Source organism: Gallus gallus, chromosome 3 (genome assembly GCF_016699485.2).
Source record: "Gallus gallus isolate bGalGal1 chromosome 3, bGalGal1.mat.broiler.GRCg7b, whole genome shotgun sequence".
Lineage (NCBI taxonomy): Eukaryota > Metazoa > Chordata > Aves > Galliformes > Phasianidae > Gallus > Gallus gallus.
Window position 1 is genome coordinate 109,769,533 of NC_052534.1, and position 19,593 is coordinate 109,789,125.

The window sequence follows — 19,593 nt, forward strand, 5'->3', positions numbered from 1 at the left end:
AGCAGAGCCCATGGGCTCACCCTGCGTGAGGGGAGGAAACCGTGGGTGGGATCTCTCACCCTTCCGGTCCTTCCTATGATCTCCAGGGAATGGGAAGGGAAACATCTTCCAAGAGCAGCTGTTCCCAGCTGTGACAAACATCACACACACATATGTATGTACATATACATGCACGTACACACAGGCATGGTGGGTCCTGTGTGTGGTGACGCACTGAACAGGTTGCCCAAGGAGGCTGTGGATGCCCCATCCCTGCAGGCATTCAAGGCCAGGCTGGATGTGGCTCTGGGCAGCCTGGGCTGCTGGTTGGCGACCCTGCACATAGCAGGGGGTTGGAACCGGATGGTCACTGTGGTCCTTTTCAACCCAGGCCATTCTGTGATTCTATGGCTCCTGGAATGATCCTTTCTCACCTTCTGCTGTGGGAAAAGAAATACACGTCCTGTTACAGAGCCTTAAGCTTTCGGCCAGCAGCAATACTGCGAGGTGCTTTTATGTGTTATTTCCATTCAGCTGAGTGGGAAGCGTCTTGAAGGAGGGATTTCCTCCATCTCAGGTGTGCTATCACTGATGGATTTCCTGCCTCACTGCATCCCCACGGGGAGTCATGGAGAGGAGCTGAGGAAGCTGTGGCACTGTGAGCTGCAGGTTTGGTGGCTCCTGGCTGTATGGCCTCTGTAAAAGGCTCACACACAGCTGGGTTTGTTCTCCCAGCACAGCTGGAGAAGGGAGAAGCTCAGCAGCAGACGGCAATGCTGAGTGCATTAACGAGAGGCTGTCCCTTGTGCACACCAGTGTCTGTGAGGTGTCAGTGGGGAGATGCTTCTGCAAATGGAGCACATCTGGAGCTGCTTCTTCACCCCTTGGCAGGAAGGGGAGAGCACAGGGGACTTGCACGTCAGATCCTTTTCAGGTCAGTGGGTGGCTGTAATGAAGCTTCCCTTCTGCCCCAGTGCAAATGCTGCGAAGTGGAACTGTCTGTCTCTGCCTGACAGCCACGACTGCCTGCACCCCCACCTCAGCACAGGGGGACCAAGTGCAGCAGCCACAGCTGTGCCTCTCAGAGCAAGAGGAATGGAAGTATGAAAGGTTAACGCTTCTTTGGGGGAAGGGGTGGTATCCTTTTGGTGTATAGGAGCCTTGCTTTGCAAGTCCTGCAGCCCTTGCTTTGGCTTTGCTGGCCGGGAATGAGGCCCACGTTTTGACACCTGGATGTTCATCTCAGCCTCCCTGTGAACACGGTGCCCTGGGCAAGTCACACCATGCCCTTGTTTGCCTTCTGCTCCCCCCTGGGTCTCTGCAGCTGAGGCTGCCCAGCAAAGCTTCCCTGGGAGGGCTGTGTGCGCTGGTTGGTTCAGCAGCTGAAAAAGACATGGAGTGGGCAAGCCGTCCTGGCACAGAGATAAAGCAGCTAAGGACTCTCACCACGTCGAGCCCAGCCTGGCTCAGCACATTTTATTCCATTTTTTTCCTCGAGTGAGAACTGAACCCAGATGTACAGCCCTGGGGTACTTCTGGAGCCCCACGAGGACATCGCTTCCCCAGTGACCCTGCTGAGCTGCACCCAGCGGGGTGGGATGCGATGCTGAGTGACCACAAATAGCTGCAGCTTAAGGTCTGCAGTGTTGCTCCCATTTAGCTGTGCGGAAGCTCACTCATGTATCCCCAGAGACTTTATGCCCAGTGCAGAGTAAAGGCAGAACTAGCTGGAGATCTTAGCACCACTGGTAAGTACCATGCAGCCAGGGTTTGTCACCAGCCTTCAAGAAACGTCTTGTTCTCCGTGTTCTTATGGCAGTTGGATCAACACAGATGTGATGGATCACTGCCTTGATGTGGCAGGCCAACAGTTTGATGTCATACCTCTAAAAAGACTTGTAGGGGAATGGGTCTGCTGCTGGCGGAGGGTGGCTGGTCCCTAACAGCACAGAGATAGCATCCAGCTCAAGCAAGGACACCTCCCTCCCACCTCACTGCCCTCTTCCTCAGCACTGGGCAGCTTTTCTCAATCTTGCTGGCAGCTTTTCAGCCAGTCTTCATTTCCACAGAACCTTCCAAATGTGTTCTTCAGCCAAAAACCTGGGAAAACTCATTCAAACCCACTGGATACGCAGGGGACTCTCCTGTCCTGTGAGCCTTTCCCCACCGCCATCCCACCATCCTTCCCCTGTGTCCCTTCCATCTGTCTTTCTGCACTCATGAACAAACTCATGAACAAACCATGCTTCTCTGGAAGGAAGAGAAGCAAGGGAAACAGATAATACAATGATGAACATGCACCCCAGCCAAATTGTGCAGAGAAATGTTCAGTTCTCCCTTTCTCTTTGCTTTTCCAGGGCCTCCTAGGGAAGCTGGCTGCCTCCTCCATCCTGCAGCCTTCTACTGATCTAAGATCACTGGTGTCAGGCCTCAGGTTATGTATGCATTTGTCCTGGGCTGCAGGTGTCCACCTGTCCATCTGTCCATTCATCCAGCCATCCAACTCATCAACACCCCATTCATCCAACTGTCCATCCAGCGCCCCATTCGTCCAGCCATCCAACCAACCAACAAGCCAACCAGCCAGCCCATTATCCCCTGCCCAGCATCACCTGTTTGGTGATTCCCCTTCTGCAGGAGCTCCGTACTGACCTCTATCCGAAGCAGTCTCAGTAGATAAAGTCACAGCCCAAGGGCAGTCCATTTAACATGCAGGATTTCTAATTGCAGTCATGTGGAGTTGAAGTCTCAGTATTACAGGGTGAGAGGAATTTGACCCCGAAACAGGAGTGTTTCTGGACCTCTGCTTTTCATTGCCATTCACCTTGCATTCAAGCAGGGGTAGAAGAGGAGAGCCTTGGAACAGGAGCATGGGTATGTGTATTTCTATCTGGATATCATGAGGAGTGATTTAGGCTGGGTGTGAGGAAGGAGCTGCTTGCAGGGAGGCGGTGAGGCGCTGCACGGGGTGCCCACAGGTGGTGCTGCCCCGTCCTGCACACAGCCAAGGCCAGGGGACGGGGCTGTGAGCACTGCAGGGCTGTGGTGTCCCCGTGCACTGCAGGGCTGCACTGATGGCTGCGGGGTCCCTTCCTGCTCAAACCGTTCTGTGCTTCTACGACTCTATGGTGATGTGGTGCCAGCAGAGGCATGAGCTGTTCCCCCGTTCGTTATTGTTACCAGATGAGCCGGGGACTTTTACAATCCCTGGTTTGGATAATCAGATGCTGATTGCAACAGAGGATGGAGGTCTGCACTGCTCATCCCTTGTGCAGTCCTCGCACAGCACGCACAGCCCCGTGCTCTCCTGCAAGGCTTTGTTCCTCGGGCTGACGTGCAGCATCCCGGACATGATGATATATCCCACCCCCTCATGGTGTCCTGCTTTGTTTGGAGTTGCTGCTGACGCCCAGAACAATGTGTTGCGGTTGGAGTCACAAGCTGGGGGTGCCTGGGACAGAGCCAAGCAGTTCCTGCTCCCCCTCTTCCTCCCTCTGCTCACCCTGGGGGACAGGCAGCTTCTGGCCACCTGGTAGCTGTGGGTTTCATGGTGGTTCTGCAGCCAGGGGCAATAAACAGTCCCCAGCCTCCTGTTCCTAGATTAGAAAGCCAGTGTTTGGCACCGGCTCTGCCACAGCTGTGTCATGTGGGCATGGGATGCCCATAGGCGTTGTCTCTTTTCTGAGGTGATGAGTGATAGGGCGTGAGGAAATGGCCTCCGATTGCACCAGAGGAAGTTTAGATTGCACGTGTGGAAGAATTACTTGGTGGAAAGGGTGGTTAGGCTCCGGAATGGGCCGTCTGGGGAAGTGGCAGAGCCCTCCCCTTGGAGGCACTGAAGAGACGTGTGGTTGTGGCACTCAGGGACGTGGTTTAGCCATGGATTTGGTAGTGTCGATGGTTGGACTGGATGATCTTGCCTTTTCCAACCTAAACAATTTGATGATTCTATGAGGATCACGGGGTAACTTCACTTGAAGGCCCACCTGGAGGTCTGCAGCCCAACTGATGGAGCAGAGCTGGCTTTGGGGTCAGAACGGGATGAAGGCAGCACGAGCTCCCTGGGTGTTCTCCATCAGTGCTGGATCTGTTCTCGTGCTGGAAATATTTGCCATCATATCCAGTCCAAAACTCCCTTATATTCACTTATGACTCTGGAATGGTTGTAGGAGCACTGGGGTCCTCAGGCAGGACTTGTCCTGATGGCGCCTCTCTCCAGGTTCCTCAGCAGTCAGGGGCTCGCATGTCCTCTGTTGGCCACGGTGCTGTCAGGAGGAGGGGAGACCTGTGTCATCTCATGCTCTGGGAGTCTGGGGGTACCTGGGTGAAATACCCCTCAACACAAATCTTGTTGCTCAGCTACTTTGAGGAGGCAGAGAGTACATGCCTGAGTGTAGCAAGGAGACCCCCCCATGTGTGTGTGAGCCCATCTCTGCTGTGTGTGAGCCCATCTCTGCTGTGTGTGAGCCTTTGGCCAGCAGCCATGGTGGAAGGTGGTCATCACCTCTGGTGATGGAAGGCAGAATGATGTCCTCCATGAGCAGCTGAGCAGTGGCAATACATACAGACAAGCTGTCGTGCTCGTGGTCTCGGTGTCTTTAAAGGCTTAATGAAGTAAGAAGGCACCATTTACTTTATCAGGGTGAAGACAAAGACCCCCTTGGCTCCTCTGACCAGAAGCTCCCACTCTCCCCAGCTCACCGCAGCGGCGGCGCAGGGTCTGGCCCTTATGACAGGAGGGTCCCTTCCCCAGCCAGAGGATTTATTGCCGTGCTGACACGGATGAAACGTTCCCAGGACTTCCCCTCTCCGGGGTTGCTCATCCATCTCGGGCAGACAGAATGGAGCGTGTCACAGGAGCAGATGCAGAGCAGGCCGAGCTCCCCATGAGATCCTTCACCACCAGAGATGAGAAACAGATGGGGAAATCTGCTGGGACACGCATTGACGTAAGAAGTAGGTGAGAGGCTGAGCGTTGTCCCCGGGGAGGTGGGAACAGCCGAGAAAGCTGGCGGCAGGGCCGGCATGCCAGGGCACAGCGGCTCTCTGACTCACACACACCTCAGCTGCTAATGGACCGTTTCCTCTCCCGCCCCTCCCAGCTGCCCCTGAGGTTCCATTGCCCTCATGTTATCTCTCACCCTGACTCCTCCCTGGGATGCCCTCTTGTCTGCTGTCCCTCTGTCCCTCTGCTGGTCCTCTGTCACCAGAGCTCTGTGATCTGAGGCACCGCCTTCAGGGGACGGCTTCTCGGGGCAGCTGCAGCACAGCCATACAGAGCACAGCTCAGCCCTTCAGGCTGCCCGGAGAGGTGCTGAGGGCTTCTCCTTGGAGGCCTCCCCAAGGCCTGGCTGTGGTGCCGGGCACTGCTGGGGGTCGGGCAGTAGGGGGACGCAGGGGTCGCTGCCCACCGCAGCCATTCAGACACTCCCATCCAAAGGGAGAAGTAGGGTCAGGCACCCTGTGGGCCGTGGGGCTCAGTCTGAGCCTGACCCACAGCCCTCCTTCAAGGGGTTTTGCTCTCCCAGTGCCACACCAGGGCTGTGCTGCAGCGAATAAACCCTTCTTGGAAGGAGGCGTGATCTGCAGCTGCAGCTGCTGTTTGTACACAGCCCAGATGCTCCTGCACCCACCAGGGCTGGATCCACATGAGGTATTGGCTGCTCCAGCCCAGCATGGTGCCCAGCTGGGAGGGCAACACACCCAACCCAAGGATGCCCCAAACCCCTGCTGGTGAGCAGAGCCGTCCCAAAGCCGGTAGGAAGCACTGGCCCATGAAGGAGTGCATCCCAGTGAGGGCACCGTGCAGGAGCTGTGTGCCAGCAGCTGTTCTTGGAAAGTCTGGAGCCCGGGCTCCGTGCCTCCGCCTGCTTGTGTGCACATCCCCAGGGAGCAGGAGCTCTCCAGCCTAGAAATGCAATAATGGATGCATTTGGCACAATTTGCTGCTCTCTTTCCCTCCAGAAACTGATTGGGGAGTGGAGATGCCCACAGCCCAGCCTGTCCTACCCAGGCACTGGATGCACGGCGCCATGCTTGGGAGGTTCAGCCCCGCAGCGTCTGGGTGCTGAGCTGCCCTTAGTATTGGTTACTGGGGTTGAATTTGAATAGAGAAACTGAATAATTGCACTTTCCATGCTGGCCCCAAGGATGTGTGCATGGAGGCCCTGATGGTGAGGCCCAGGGGGCTCTGGGGGGCGGTTACTGGGCCGCCTTCCCCATGGTGCCACACTGCCGGGGCTCTGACAGCCAAATATTGCAATGATGGTGCTCAGTAGTGAGCAATGCTACAAAGGCTTCGCCTCATTCATTTCTCTCCGTAGCACTTCCCGGTGTGCCATAACTCAGAGCTGTAACTTGAATGTGCCCCTTGCTTTCATGTGTCGTCTCCTGCTGCTTCCAAAAGCCCGTCGCTGGGTTTTGATGGCCCTCGGAGGGCTGTGTGCCCTCGGCTCAGGCTGTGTGCCAGGCAGCACTGAGCTCAGCAGCCCGTGTCGCTGCTAATGGTGCTTTTAGTCTTTGCACTAACACAGGAACATGGGCAGCGATGGGGCGCAGTCATCCTTAACAACTGTTTTCTGTGGCAAAAAAAAAAAAAAAAAAGATGGAAATTTGGGCCAAAAATACAAACATTTCTTTTCCTTTTCTTTTCCTTCCAAATTTTCTCCCCTAAGGGAAGGGCACTGCACAGTGCTTTAATTACTGCTGGCTCTGTTTTCAATGGAGCACACTCAGCAGCTCGCTCGGGAGCTGGGGCAGCGGCCAGGACACCCAATCCACCTTTCCACTTTTGCATATCTTCATGTCTTTAATTAATTAACATCTCTTCCAAAGTGTACCCTAAATAAGAGACCTGCAGCGGCTGAGACCTCGTCAGCACGAAGCAAAGCTGAATCACTGCCTCCTCTGGCTTACACACAGCCACCCCATTACTGCATCCTGGAAAGAGGTTTGCTCCTTCTGTAGAGTCCAGAGGAGGCCACAAAGATGACCAGAGGGCTGCAGCACCTCCCCTACAAAGACAGGCTGAGGGAGCTGGGCTTGTTCAGCCTGGAGAAGAGAAGGCTGCGGGGTGACCTCATTGCAGCCTTCCAGGACCTAAAGGGAGCCTACAAACAGGAGGGGAGATAACAGCAGGACAAGGGGAAATGGTTTGAAGTTGAAGGAGGGAAGATTGAGGTTGGATGTCAGGGGGAAGTTCTTTCCTATGGGAGTGTGAGGTGCTGAACAGCTGCCCAGAGAGGCTGTGGATGCCCCGTCCATCCCTGGAGGTGTTCAAGGCCAGGTTGGATGGGGCCCTGGGCAGCCTGGGCTGGTATGAAATGTGGGGGTTGGTGGCCCTGCCTGTGGTGGGGGGTTGGAGCTTCATGATCCTTGAGGTCCCTTCCAGCCCAAGGCATTCTGTGATTGTGTGAGTCTATGATTCAATTAAAATGAATGAGCCCATCACAAAGAACCTTTTTGTGAACGCAGCCCCAGCCTTCTCTGAGTCATCCCTTTCCTCTTTCTTTTCCTTCTGATGTGTTCATAGACCCCCCTGGTGCTTCCCACCCTCTTTAGCTGGAACTCATCCATCCTTCCCTCGTGGTGTTGCAATGGAGTGGTTCTACTTGGAAACATGTGACTGGCTCCCATGGTCCCCATGGTCTGCACTTCCCCCACCCCATTCCTGCCCTTGGTTACCCCAGCAGTACCAGCCTGCAGCCCTGGCTCCCTGCTTCCCAGGCTGAACCTCCTGCAGCAGCCCAGGCTGCCCGAGTGGCAACCAGCCACACCGAGCCTCCATCCCCGTATTGAAAGAGGAATTCTGACATTCTATGACCACTGTTCCCAAAATCAGCCTCCCTCCTCGCGCTCACAGTCTGATCTCTGCTCTTGTTTGCTCAGGGAAGGTCTTCAGGTGAGCAGAAATGGCATCCCCTACAGCACAGGGGAACATCACCACCTGCAGCACAGGGCCCAGCGGGCTGCCCCCACCCGCCACATGTCCAGCTGGGCCTCACTGCAGCTCCTCATTAAAGCACACCATGCGTTGGCTGTTCCTGCTAAGAGGACACCCAGCCCTCTTCCTCCTCTCTGTGGATGTCTGCATTCCCTGAATGGCCATGTGCTCCCCCAGTGCTGACTCACCCCTGCAAGGACAGGAAGTTTCAGTGCTGTCTGTGATGCACAGCATCAGCAGTGAATGTGCCTTAAAAATTCACATGATGCTCCTTATTGCCCCAATTGCACTTGGGCTGGAGGAATCCCAGGTATTTACACAGACTGGGAAGAGCAGTCCTTGAGAGCAGCCCTGCAGAGAAGGACCTGGGGGTCCTGGTGGAGGAAAAACTGACCATGAGGCAGCAGTGTGCTCTTACAGCTCGAAAAGCAAATGGGATCCTGGGCTCCATCAGCAGAGGGGTGGCCAGCAGGGACAGGGAGGTGATTGTCCCTCTCTGCTCTGTCCTTGTGAGGCCCCATCTGCAGTACTGCATCCAGGTCTGGGGCTCCAATACAAGAAAGACAGGGAGCTGTTGGAGAGGGCCCAGATGAGGCCACAAAGATGATCAGAGGGCTGCAGCACCTCCCCTATGAAGACAGGGAGCATCCTGGCCCAGCAGGGTGAGCCAGCCCATGCGGCTGGTGTTTGGGTGATGTGTGATGGCAGAGCTGTGTGTACACCCGGGGAGAACAGAGGGGGTGTGCAGCAGTGCTTTCCTGGAGCATGCATTGCCCGGATTTGCTAGGGAAGTGCAGCAGCCAGGACATCCCATGCTACCCAGGGGGCAGAGAACAGCCCTGACACAGCCTGCTGACAGACAGAGCTCAGATGGGAATGTGGTGCCTTGCAGGGGCTGCACGCAGCTTCATGTGCGAGTCATGTTTTACTGTCTTGGCCACTGTGATGTGAATCTCTCCCCAAATCTGCATGCAAAAAAACAAACAAACAAACAAACAACAACAAAAAAAAAACAAAAAAAAACTACCATCAACTTATTAGTTGTTAATTGCATGCTGGACTCAAGAGAGAATGGCCATACCGTGCCACAGCACCCATAAATGAGACCCCACAGGGGCAGGATGGCCTTTTGTTTCCCTGTGCAGAATTACATGCATGACCCAGTTTTTGCTAACACGGCAGTGATGGGGGAGAAATGGCATTGTTTGTGCAGCACAAATGGGGAGGGAGAGAGGGCTCTGTTCTGTTACATATGAGTTGCATTGAAGAAGCAGAAGGGATGCTCGAATCTCTTGCTGCAGATAGCAGGATTTGCACCAGCAGCTCACAGCCACATGTAATACTTCCAAACTGTCCAGGGCCAAAGTCAGAGCCCCGTTTCCATTTCAACACCCCCTGCCACACTCTGGGTGCCCTATGTGCCACCACCGCCCCTCCAGCACTGCCCAGCAGGAGCTTTTCCCGACATTTTCTTCTGTTTCACACTCCTCAGCTTTACAGTGTCTCCTACAGCCTCCTCTACACTCTCCCATTGTCTCTCCCTGCTGCTGCAAGCAGGACAAGAGGACATTCCTACAGGTGAGAGCCTGAGCACAGCCACCCCCCCAGGAGGGGTCCCTGCCAGCTCCTGCTGTCCCTGCTCTGCAGGCTCAGCCCCACACCATGCAGACCGGCCAGCAGCCCCATCCAGAGCACTCCTCCATGAATCTCCTGTTCCTCAGCTCTCAGACAGCTCAGACACACAGCTTTCTGCAGCTCCATCGGCGTTCCCAAAGGCTTGGATGGGAAAGGACTTCTCAAACCTCATCTTCCCCGGCCTCTGGCAGAACTCCTGTTTGTATTCTGGGGTATGACTGCTGTGTCTGTGTCATGGTGTGGTTCTGTGGGGGTGAAGGGAGGTTGTCCTTCAGCCTCAGAACACAGGTGGAGGTACGGCTCTCATGTGCACTTGCTGAAGGTGCACTGCGTCACACTGCGGGGCAATGAGAGCACTCCCTTACTCTGTCCCCGAGGAGCACAGCTGAGCAGAGAGCAGTGAATGTGCAGCCGAGCCTCCCAGATGGACCGCGTGCCACCTCCCATGCCTCTGGAGCAGCAGCTCTCATACCAAAGCAGGACAGGAGTGCTGCAGCACACCGTGAGTATTCACCCTTTGGAGTGTTTTCTCAACGAGGATCCTCACCCCGAGCCCCTTGGAAGGGTCATCTCACCATTAATGTAGGGCAAAGAGATGGAGCAGACTGGGAGCTCCAGGGCAGCTCTACAGGGATAGGGAGAACTGTCATTGAGGGTGGAAAGGACCTGCAGGATCCCCGGGGTCATCCGTTGCCAATGGGACACCAAAGACTTCAAGCTTCTCCTTTACAACAAACACCTCGTGTCACCCTTGGCAAACGGCAAACCTGCACTCTGTTGGATCATCCCATTTGATCTCTTGTAGGACACAGAATTACTCCCGCTGAGCCCTGCAGACTGTGTTTGACTGAAGCACAGATTGCCCATCTGTTCCTCACTCTGAGTCCTTCTCACTGCAGCATCGCACTGTGAGCTGCTACAGATGAGCTCTATAAATCCCTCAGATCCTTTCCTAGAGATGCTGCCCACCCTGCAAGCACTGCCTGTGTTGTGTTCACCATACCTCCCTCTGTGCTGGACTATACTCGTCCTGTGCCATTGGAAGAGATGCCAGCTGCAGCGCAGCGGCTGTCCCTGCGGTCACTGATTGTCCCACCAACCCCTCTGCAATCCCCAGCTTTCACCAACAATGTTAAAATGGCACAGTGCTGGAGCAGCAGCTGTCCCAAAGGGCCATTCCTGGCCTCTGGATCCCCCCTCCTGCTGCCATGGGTGAGCATTTCCCTGCCACAAAGAGGAGTGCCCAACAGGGAGATTTCTGAGATTAACCTCAGATGATGTTAATAGTACAAAATGCCTGCACGGTTTTGTTTTGGGAACACAGCAGTTTTGAAGGCAGGTATTGCTTCCATGGCACCTGGCAGCAGATGGAGTTGCCTGTCAGTGATTCCAGGGCAGCCACCCGGGCAGAGCTCCGTGGGTCTCTGCTTGGCGCAGTCAGGGGATGTGGGCTGCTGCTGCCTGTTAGGATCATAGAGCCACAGAATGGCCTGGGTTGAAAAGGCCCACAGTGCTCATCCAGTTCCAACCCCCTGCTATGTGCAGGGTCGCCAACCAGCAGCCCAGGCTGCCCAGAGCCACATCTTGCTGGTTGCTGGGCTGTGCTGTTTCATTGGAGTGAAGCTCGAGCCTCTGAATTTGATGTCAGGTTTGGAAGGAGGTCAGTGATGGCAGTGGGGGGAATGGGGAAAGGGATACAATCTGAGGGGATGTAACAGAGCCCACCACAAATGACCACAAGGCGGGCAGAGCATGTGGGTGCAGAGGAGGCCGGGAAGCAGACTGTGCAGGGCTGTGGTGGAGATGCTGGATTCCCTGCTGCTGGGTGCTCAGGGCCGGAGCCATCTCTTTGTTATGAGAGTGGTGAGGTGCTGAACAGCTGCCCAGAGAGGCTGTGGATGCCCCGTCCATCCCTGGAGGTGTTCAAGGCCGGGTTGGATGGGGCCCTGGGCAGCCTGGGCTGGTATGAAATGTGGAGGTTGGTGGCCCTGCCTGTGGTGGGGGGGGTTGGAGCTTCATCATCCTTGAGGTCCCTTCCAACCCAACCATTCTGTGATTCTGTGTGACTCTGTGAAGGCTCAGCTGATCACAGAGTTTGGCCCCCGAGTGGTACTGCTGGGACAAATCAGCACATCGGGGCTTTTAGACACAGGCTGATTTCTTTTAGGGCTGCTTTGAAGCCCCACTGGGGAGCTAACACATTATAATTGCAAGGAGGTGGAACCCATTGCATAGCAGGGTAAAGCAGGCACCCATGCATTAAAGCCTGCTCTTCACACACACCTCCCATTCAAAAATGTCTGAGAGGCTTTGCCATTCTCATTGGCCTGGCTTAGGATGCTTTTGGGATGACTTTGTGTCCCAGTACTGAAACTGAGACCCCTTCTTATTGCCACGGGTGATGCAGACATCCTTCAGGGATTCCTCCTTCAATGCTGTCAGCCCTCAGGGCTGTCCTTTCCGTGGCGTTGTGCATCTTCCGTGTGACCGGTAAGTCCCGGTGCTCGTGCAGCCTCCTGCTTAAGCTGCGTAAGCAATGATGAAACCCAGCAAGGCCACTTCCTGCCTGCTTTTCATTCCTCTCGTTTGCTTTTACAAGGAGGGACCGCTGCTCCTCCCTGAGGCTGCTGCGCTGCGCTGCGCTGTGCTGTGCAGTGCTGTGCTGCGCTGTGCTGTGCAGCCCCGCTGTGAGCCGCAGCTGCAGCACAGCGCGGTGTCGGTGCGGCAGCGGCAGCAGCGGAGGGAGCTCCGGGCGCTGCCCGAGGGGAGGCGCTGGGCAGAACCGCTCCATTTCCCTGCCGGACGGCGCAGCGGAGGGACGGGAAGGGCTCACAGCGCCGCGACACGCGAGGGAATTCCAGCGCACCTTTCCGGCCTTCGGGTGAAGGCGCAGCCCCGCTCCCCAGCCCGGCAGTCACAGCGCAGGCAGCGCAGCACGAAGCCGACTGCAGCCCACGGGGTCCCCGTGCTGGCAGAGCCGCCTGCGGGCACAGCGGGGAATGGCGCGGGGCTCCGTCCGGCTGCCCTGCAGGGCTGTCCCGGAGCTGCCGTGCCCGATGGCGGTGCGCTCCTCTGCGCAGGGATCGCGCAGTGACACAAAGCGCCCGGTGCGGGGCAGCAGGAAGAGTGGTGAGGTGCTGGAACAGCTGTGGGTGCCCCGTCCATCCCTGGAGGTGTTCAAGGCCGGGTTGGATGGGGCCCTGGGCAGCCTGGGCTGGTATGAAATGTGGAGGTTGGTGGCCCTGCCTGTGGTTGGAGCTTCATGATCCTTGGGGTCTCTTCTAACCCAACCATTCTGTGATTCTATGATTCTATGATTCTGCTTTGCACTGTTGGGGATTCACCTCATGATGCTCTGAAGGAGGTGAAATGGTGTCAGAAAGGGAGCAACAGGAGCTGTGCTTCCTTGGAAGAAATCAGAGGTTAAGGGCAAGGGGGAAAAGCAGGAGCTCTGTTTAACAGCTGCTTCTTAGGCCTTGCTGCCACCGTCAGAGCTGAGTCCTCAGCTGCCTTCTGGTTTAACATGGGAGGGAGACTCAATCTCTGCAGAGGCCTCCCAGTTACCCAGCAGGGGATGCTGGGGATAGTCTCACATGGCTCTGCTTTGCCATTTATAGAACTGGCTTTCCTAGTGGCACAGGCAGAGTCGGGCACATAAAACAACCAAATATGCGCTCTGCCCTGGGCTGAACAAACCAGGTGGCCTCGGCTGCTCCCCATTCCTCTGCTGTTTTTCACCTTGGGCTGAACTGCACACACTCATTTTCAGGTTCTGTTTGTGCCCCATTCCTGGGGCTGCAGGGTCCCACGTGCAGGTGGCAGTGCAGAGCCAGCACTGCAGCACCTCACCTTCTAACATCAGGGTTCTCATCAGACAGTGAGATACTCACTGCTACCTTTTCCCGTATTTGTTTTCATAGAATCACAGAATGGCCAGTGTTGCAAAGGACCACAATGCTCATCCAGTTCCAACCCCCTGCTATGTGCAGGGTCGCCAACCAGCAGACCAGGCTGCCCAGAGCCACATCCAGCCTGGCCTTGAATGCCTGCAGGGATGGGGCATCCACAGCCTCCTTGGGCAACCTGTTCAGTGCGTCACCACCCTCTGGGGGAAAAACTGCCTCCTTTTGTAGTGGTGCATCCAAAAAAGAAGAGGAAGCATCAGCAGGTGTTGTTTATTACAAACAGAACAGTACTCGTAGAACTTCATGAGCAGTTTGTGAAAACATCTCGTTCCCTGACTTCAGATCTGCCTTTCCATTTTGCTTCTCATAAGGGAAAATGTTTGTTGTGAACAATAAAAGGAAAGTACCGCTTTCCTGCTAATAGCTGAGACACCAAGCTGCTGCCCTTAGCATAACGGTCCCTATTCTCTCTCTTGGCCGAAGGGCGGCCCAAGTGAACCATTCCCAAGAAGAGATGGGAACAAATCCCCTCAGAAACAGGAAGAGAATTTCCCAAACAACAGAACACACAGCCTCTTTCTGGTGCCAGAGCTCTGTGCTCTGCTTCCACCTGCCTGCCTGCCAGGAAGGCAAGAGAAGACCCAAAAGACACAGATCCAGTCCCATGGACTACCTATTCATCTACCCATCTATCTATCTTCCTATCTATCTGTCTGTCTATCCATCTATCCCTCTATCCATCTCTATCCATCTATCCGTCTCTGTCTATCCATCCATCCATCCATCCGTCCATCCATCCATCCATCCATCCATCTATATCTATCTGTCTATCCATCTTGATCTACATACCTATCTATCCACCTATCCATCTACCCATCTATCTGTCTATCTATCTGTCTGCCTGTCTATCTATCTATCCATTCATCTGTCCATCTACCCATCTATCTGTCTATAGAACCATGGAATCATAGAATCACTCAGGTTGGAAGAGACCTTAAAGATCATCCAGTCCAACCCTAACCCAACCATCCTACCCTAACTCTAACAGCCCTCCGCTCAGTCACAGCCCTGAGCACCACATCCAAACAGTTGTTAAACACATGCAGGGATGGTGACTCCACCACCTCCCTGGGCAGCCCATCCCAGTGCTTAACAGCCCTTTCTGTAAAGAAGTGTTTCCTGATATCCAACCTACACTTGCCATGGTGCAACTTGAGGCCATCCATCCGTCTGTCTATCCATCTATCTATCTATCTATCTATCTATCTATCTATCTATCTATCTATCTATCCATCCATCCATCTATCTATCTATCCATCTATCTATCTATCCCTCTATCCATCTCTATCTATCCATCCACCTATCCATATGTGTGTATCTACCTACCTACCTACCAATCTACCTACCTACCTATCTATATTCCTACCTATCTATCCATCTATCTCTCCATCCATCCACCTACCTGTCTTCCTGCCAGCTGCCATACCAGTCACATGCACCAAGCTTTTGTGGGCACATAAAGGCCTAATGCTAACGGAGGTGGTGGAGTAGTGTTGTGATCCTCTGGTTAATTGGGGTGAGGTGGGAATTCAGAGCATTTCAGGAAAAAGCAGCACCTGGAATACAAAGTACTCCCTCTGGGCAAGGGATTTGTCAGCGGGGCTCTTACCAAAGGCTGTGTCCAAAGGGGAGCACAACTCCATCCCTCTGTTGCATAGGCAGGCCAAGAGAAGGAGCCAGCTGCAGGCACAGCTCCGGGCATGGCAGTGCTGGGGGAAGGAGCCCTGCAGGCTGGAGCTGTACGTACACAGCTGTGTGTGAGGACACGAGGCAGCAGCACTGCTCCTCCTCTTTGGCTGCTCCTGAAAAGGACACAATATTCAAACCCTCAAAGCTGTTGCAGGCTTCAGTCCTCCACTGCAGATGGTTTGTATCTCTCTGGGCTATTTGCTTTCAGAGAAGGAACCGCGGTGTTTCCTAGAAATTAATTAACCAACTCGCATCCTCTTTGGGATGGTTGGGAAACAGCAGCGCTGAGTGCTCCGCGGTGTGGCTGGCAGAGGGAAGCAATACTGGCAGTTCCAAGCCCAATTGTGGAGCACAGCGTCCTCTGCTGCTGTCTGCCTGCCCCAGAGGCAGCTGTGCTGCCTTGTCGTTAATGAAGCAGTGTTGTAATAATAGCTTGCAGATATTCTATCTCTGGAAGCAATTATCAGCTTGTTTTAAAGGCTGAGCTAGCGCTGGAGATGTGTTTATTCTCCAAACCAACACCCCATCTTTCAGCTATCGAATTCCTCCTTACTATTTAGAAGCCAATGTTGTGCATTTGTGAATGGAAGCTGCTACAGAAAACACCCTAATCTGTTAATGAACTGACAAACGAGGAGTAAAGGCTTTAAAAGCAGAACGTCAGTGTTGGGAAATCACCCTGATTCCAAACTCAATTAGAAGCATCTGACGTTGCTAGAAAGTCCCAAAGCCACAGGAGCTCTGCTGCCCTCGGTGCCTCCTGCTCGCCCACAGCCCGGAGCTCCCAGTCCCCTATGGGACACTGCTGGCAGTCATAGAATCACAGAATGGTTGGGTTGGAAGGGACCTCAAGGATCATGAAGCTCCAACCCCCCCACCCCCCCAGTCAGGGCCACCAACCTCCACATTTCATACCAGCCCAGGCTGCCCAGGGCCCCATCCAACCTGGATACCCCATCACACAAGGAAAGGACTAGGCTGCTTCCAACTGATGTGGGTGCCCCATCCCTGGAGGTGCCCAAGGCCATGGATGGGTGCTGGGTGCCTGCTGTGCTGGGGGTCCCAGCCCCCTCCTTCCAGGCTGTCACCCCTTCATCCTCAAGCCTCCAACATCAGCTTTATGGCTCAATGCTGTGTGTCAGATCTGGGTGGTACAAAGCCCACACGTGAGGTGGGTTTTCTCTCGGACACGTACACTCATTTCCTGGATCAGGTGTTTGTTTGCCTGCCCTGAGCTCGCTGTGTTGGCTACAGCCCATCAACCCTCTCCTTCCAAACTCCTTTTCCTGCAGGTTTACCTTTGTGCCCACAGCTCCCCCTCCTTCCCAGACCACACACTTTCTACTCTTCTGCTCTGCCCCTCTGTGCCACTGATGTGGAGTAGCTCAAGTGGGCTGCTGAAGGTGGTGTATGAAAACCAGGTGATTTAGAAAGGAAGCAGCTTAGGTTGGCAAACCCAGAGGTGACTACGCTGCATTTTTACTCTTATAACTCTTATAGAAACACATGGGAAAAGACAGAGGTAAAGTTCAGGAGTAGGAGAGGGAGCGCTGCTTGAGGTACTGCTGCTGTGCTTACAGGGATGAGGAAATGGAAGGAGCAAGGATTTTCTGTCCTAAGAAAGAAAATGCCACATAAAAATGACATCCCGGCTCTTGTTTGTCCTGTCTGCCTACCCGGGGAGAGCAAACACAGCCTGGGAGTGCCAAAGAACAGGATTACTACATCTACAGCATCACCGTTTCTAATGGAAGTGGTGGTGTTATGACATCCAGCCATGACACACTGCTAACAGCTTTCTTCATGCACCTCGTAGAACAAAGCTCCAGAGCTTCCTTCAGTGGCACACATGCAGCATCTGTTTGCTGTCTTTGATAGAGGTGAAACTCAATGCTGTGCATACCTGATGTGTAATAGTACCCTGCCCACGCTCTCATTTCAGAGGAGGAATACTCTTGCCCTCCTCTGACACTTCTTTGGGATTGCAGCTGGGAGATGTGCCACTTGCACTTCCCTTTGTTTCCTTATGAACTAGATGCTAGTGGCAGATGCTGGATTGGCAGCCCCACAGAAACAGATACTCCAGGCCACCAGTCTGCACAAGAGGTGGCAGTTCAAGTGTCTGCTTCTGGATGGCACCTATCACCTGGCTGCTGGACCACACAGGTTAAGCAGCAGCTGCCAAATAGCACATATTTCTTCTGAGATGGGGTGGTAACTCCCTTGGTTAATATCAAGGAAGCACAGCCAAAGCTGATACAAGATTTCAGTTCTTCATTCCAGATTTTGTCTCCCTTTTTTCTTTTCTTTTTCTTTTTTTCCCTCTCCTCTCCTCTCCTCTCCTCTCCTCTCCTCTCCTCTCCTCTCCTCTCCTCTCCTCTCCTCTCCTCTCCTCTCCTCTCCTCTCCTCTCCTCTCCTCTCCTCTCCTCTCCTCCCCTCCCCTCCCCTCCCCTCCCCTCCCCTCCCCTCCCCTCCCCTCCCCTCCCCTCCCCTCCCCTCCCCTCCCCTCCCCTCCCCTCCCCTCCCCTCCCCTCCCCTCCCCTCCCCTTCCCTTCCCTTCCCTTCCCTTCCCTTCCCTTCCCTTCCCTTCCCTTCCCTTCCCTTCCCTTCCCTTCCCTTCCCTTCCCTTCCCTTCCCTTCCCTTCCCTTCCCTTCCCTTCCCTTCCCTTCCCTTCCCTTCCCTTCCCTTCCCTTCCCTTCCCTTCCCTTCCCTTCCCTTCCCTTCCCTTCCCTTCCCTTCCCCTTCTTTTTTCTTTGCTTTGCTTCCCTTCCCTTTGCTTCCCTTCTCTTTTCCTTTTCCTTTTTTTCCTCTTTTCCTTCCCCCCCTCCCCCTCCCCCTTTTTTCCTTTCTCTTTTCTTGAAAGACAAGAGGGCTTCACTCCTTAACACAGGTCTGGTTCTTTAGGGATGCCCTTCTGTGCGTCAGAACTGTCCATCTGAAGAGGAGAGGAATAGATCAAAAGTGGAGCAGTGATATCCCACTGGGGAGCTCGTTCTGATCAGGATACTGCTGCCACTGGTACTCAGGGTTGGTGATGCTAAGGTCGCTCAGACATCTTTGTGCTGCACTGCAGTCACTCCTGAATATTTGGATTCATTTGTCAAAGGCAAAACGTGATGGTGAAGTACAAAGCAAAACTGTACATCTAGCTGTATGTAACTATAAATGTGCCTAGGTGCCCAAGTCCTCTGCTTCTCATGCAATTGTAAGACCTTGAGTCAAAAATCATCATAAAATACGTCAGGCATGCATGAACACACACACACATTACCTGTATGCACAAATATACTCGAACTTGGAAAATAATGTAATAGTGTCCTTTTCCCTGCTAGTAAAGCATATCACATAATAATAATCCATTACATGAAACGTGTCAGCTTCATCCTGAGAACTGCTGGGTCTCTCCTCTCCACACTCCTGCATGAACTGTGGCTGTGCTCTTTAGGAACATTCCTGGGTTATGGTCTCAGCATACCATACTGTGCCTGGCTCTGAGCAGGGCTGCTCTATGAGCTTTGGTCATTTCCTCTCCCATGGATCTGCCAACAGATGCAGCTGCAGAGAGCGAATCCTTCCCTCCTCAGCCTTTTCTCTGTGACAACTTCTTTCAGACAGCTCACACTGCTTCAAAGTGCTTCTGTTCCTACTCCAAGCTGAACCCATCCTGGGCTGGATGTGGCTCTGGGCAGCCTGGTCTGCTGGTTGGCGACCCTGCACATAGCAGGGGGTTGGAACTGGATGAGCATTGTGGGCCTTTGCAACCCAGGCCATCCTGTGATTCTGTGATTCTGTGATTATTGATTTACATTCCTTTTTCAATATTAGGTCTCACCAGCCAAATGGTGGCATCATTATTTCCCTATATAATGGAAACCCCTCTCCTGATAACCTGAAGAAGCAGGTCTGTCACTTTTGGTGGCTCCATTATATCTGTGGGTGCCCCCATTGCTTCTCCCCCATTTTTCTGCCATGTCTAGCAATGACAGTACTCATACATTCTCACCATTGCTCACATGCGGGACCATTGCAGGACCTTGCACTTTGAATTATTCTGTCACAATGCAAGGCTTAAAAATAGTAGGAGCATAACTTGGGTTAGGCAAGTATTGCACTGCTCTCTTTTCACATCAGGACTTCCTCTTTCAGGCAGCTGGGTTAGGTCTTGTCTCACTTTTGGGTCTATGAAGCAATCTCCAAAGCCGCAGACGGAGTCTAAATCTAAATTCAGTACTGATTTGCTTGCACAGGAAACAAACAAACAAACAAACACCAGCTGCTATCAGAACCGACATAAACAGCAGTGATACAAGAGCAATACGTGGTCACATACTCTAACGATGGCATTCACTTCTCCAGGCTTTACTGAAGCCTGAGCTGGCTG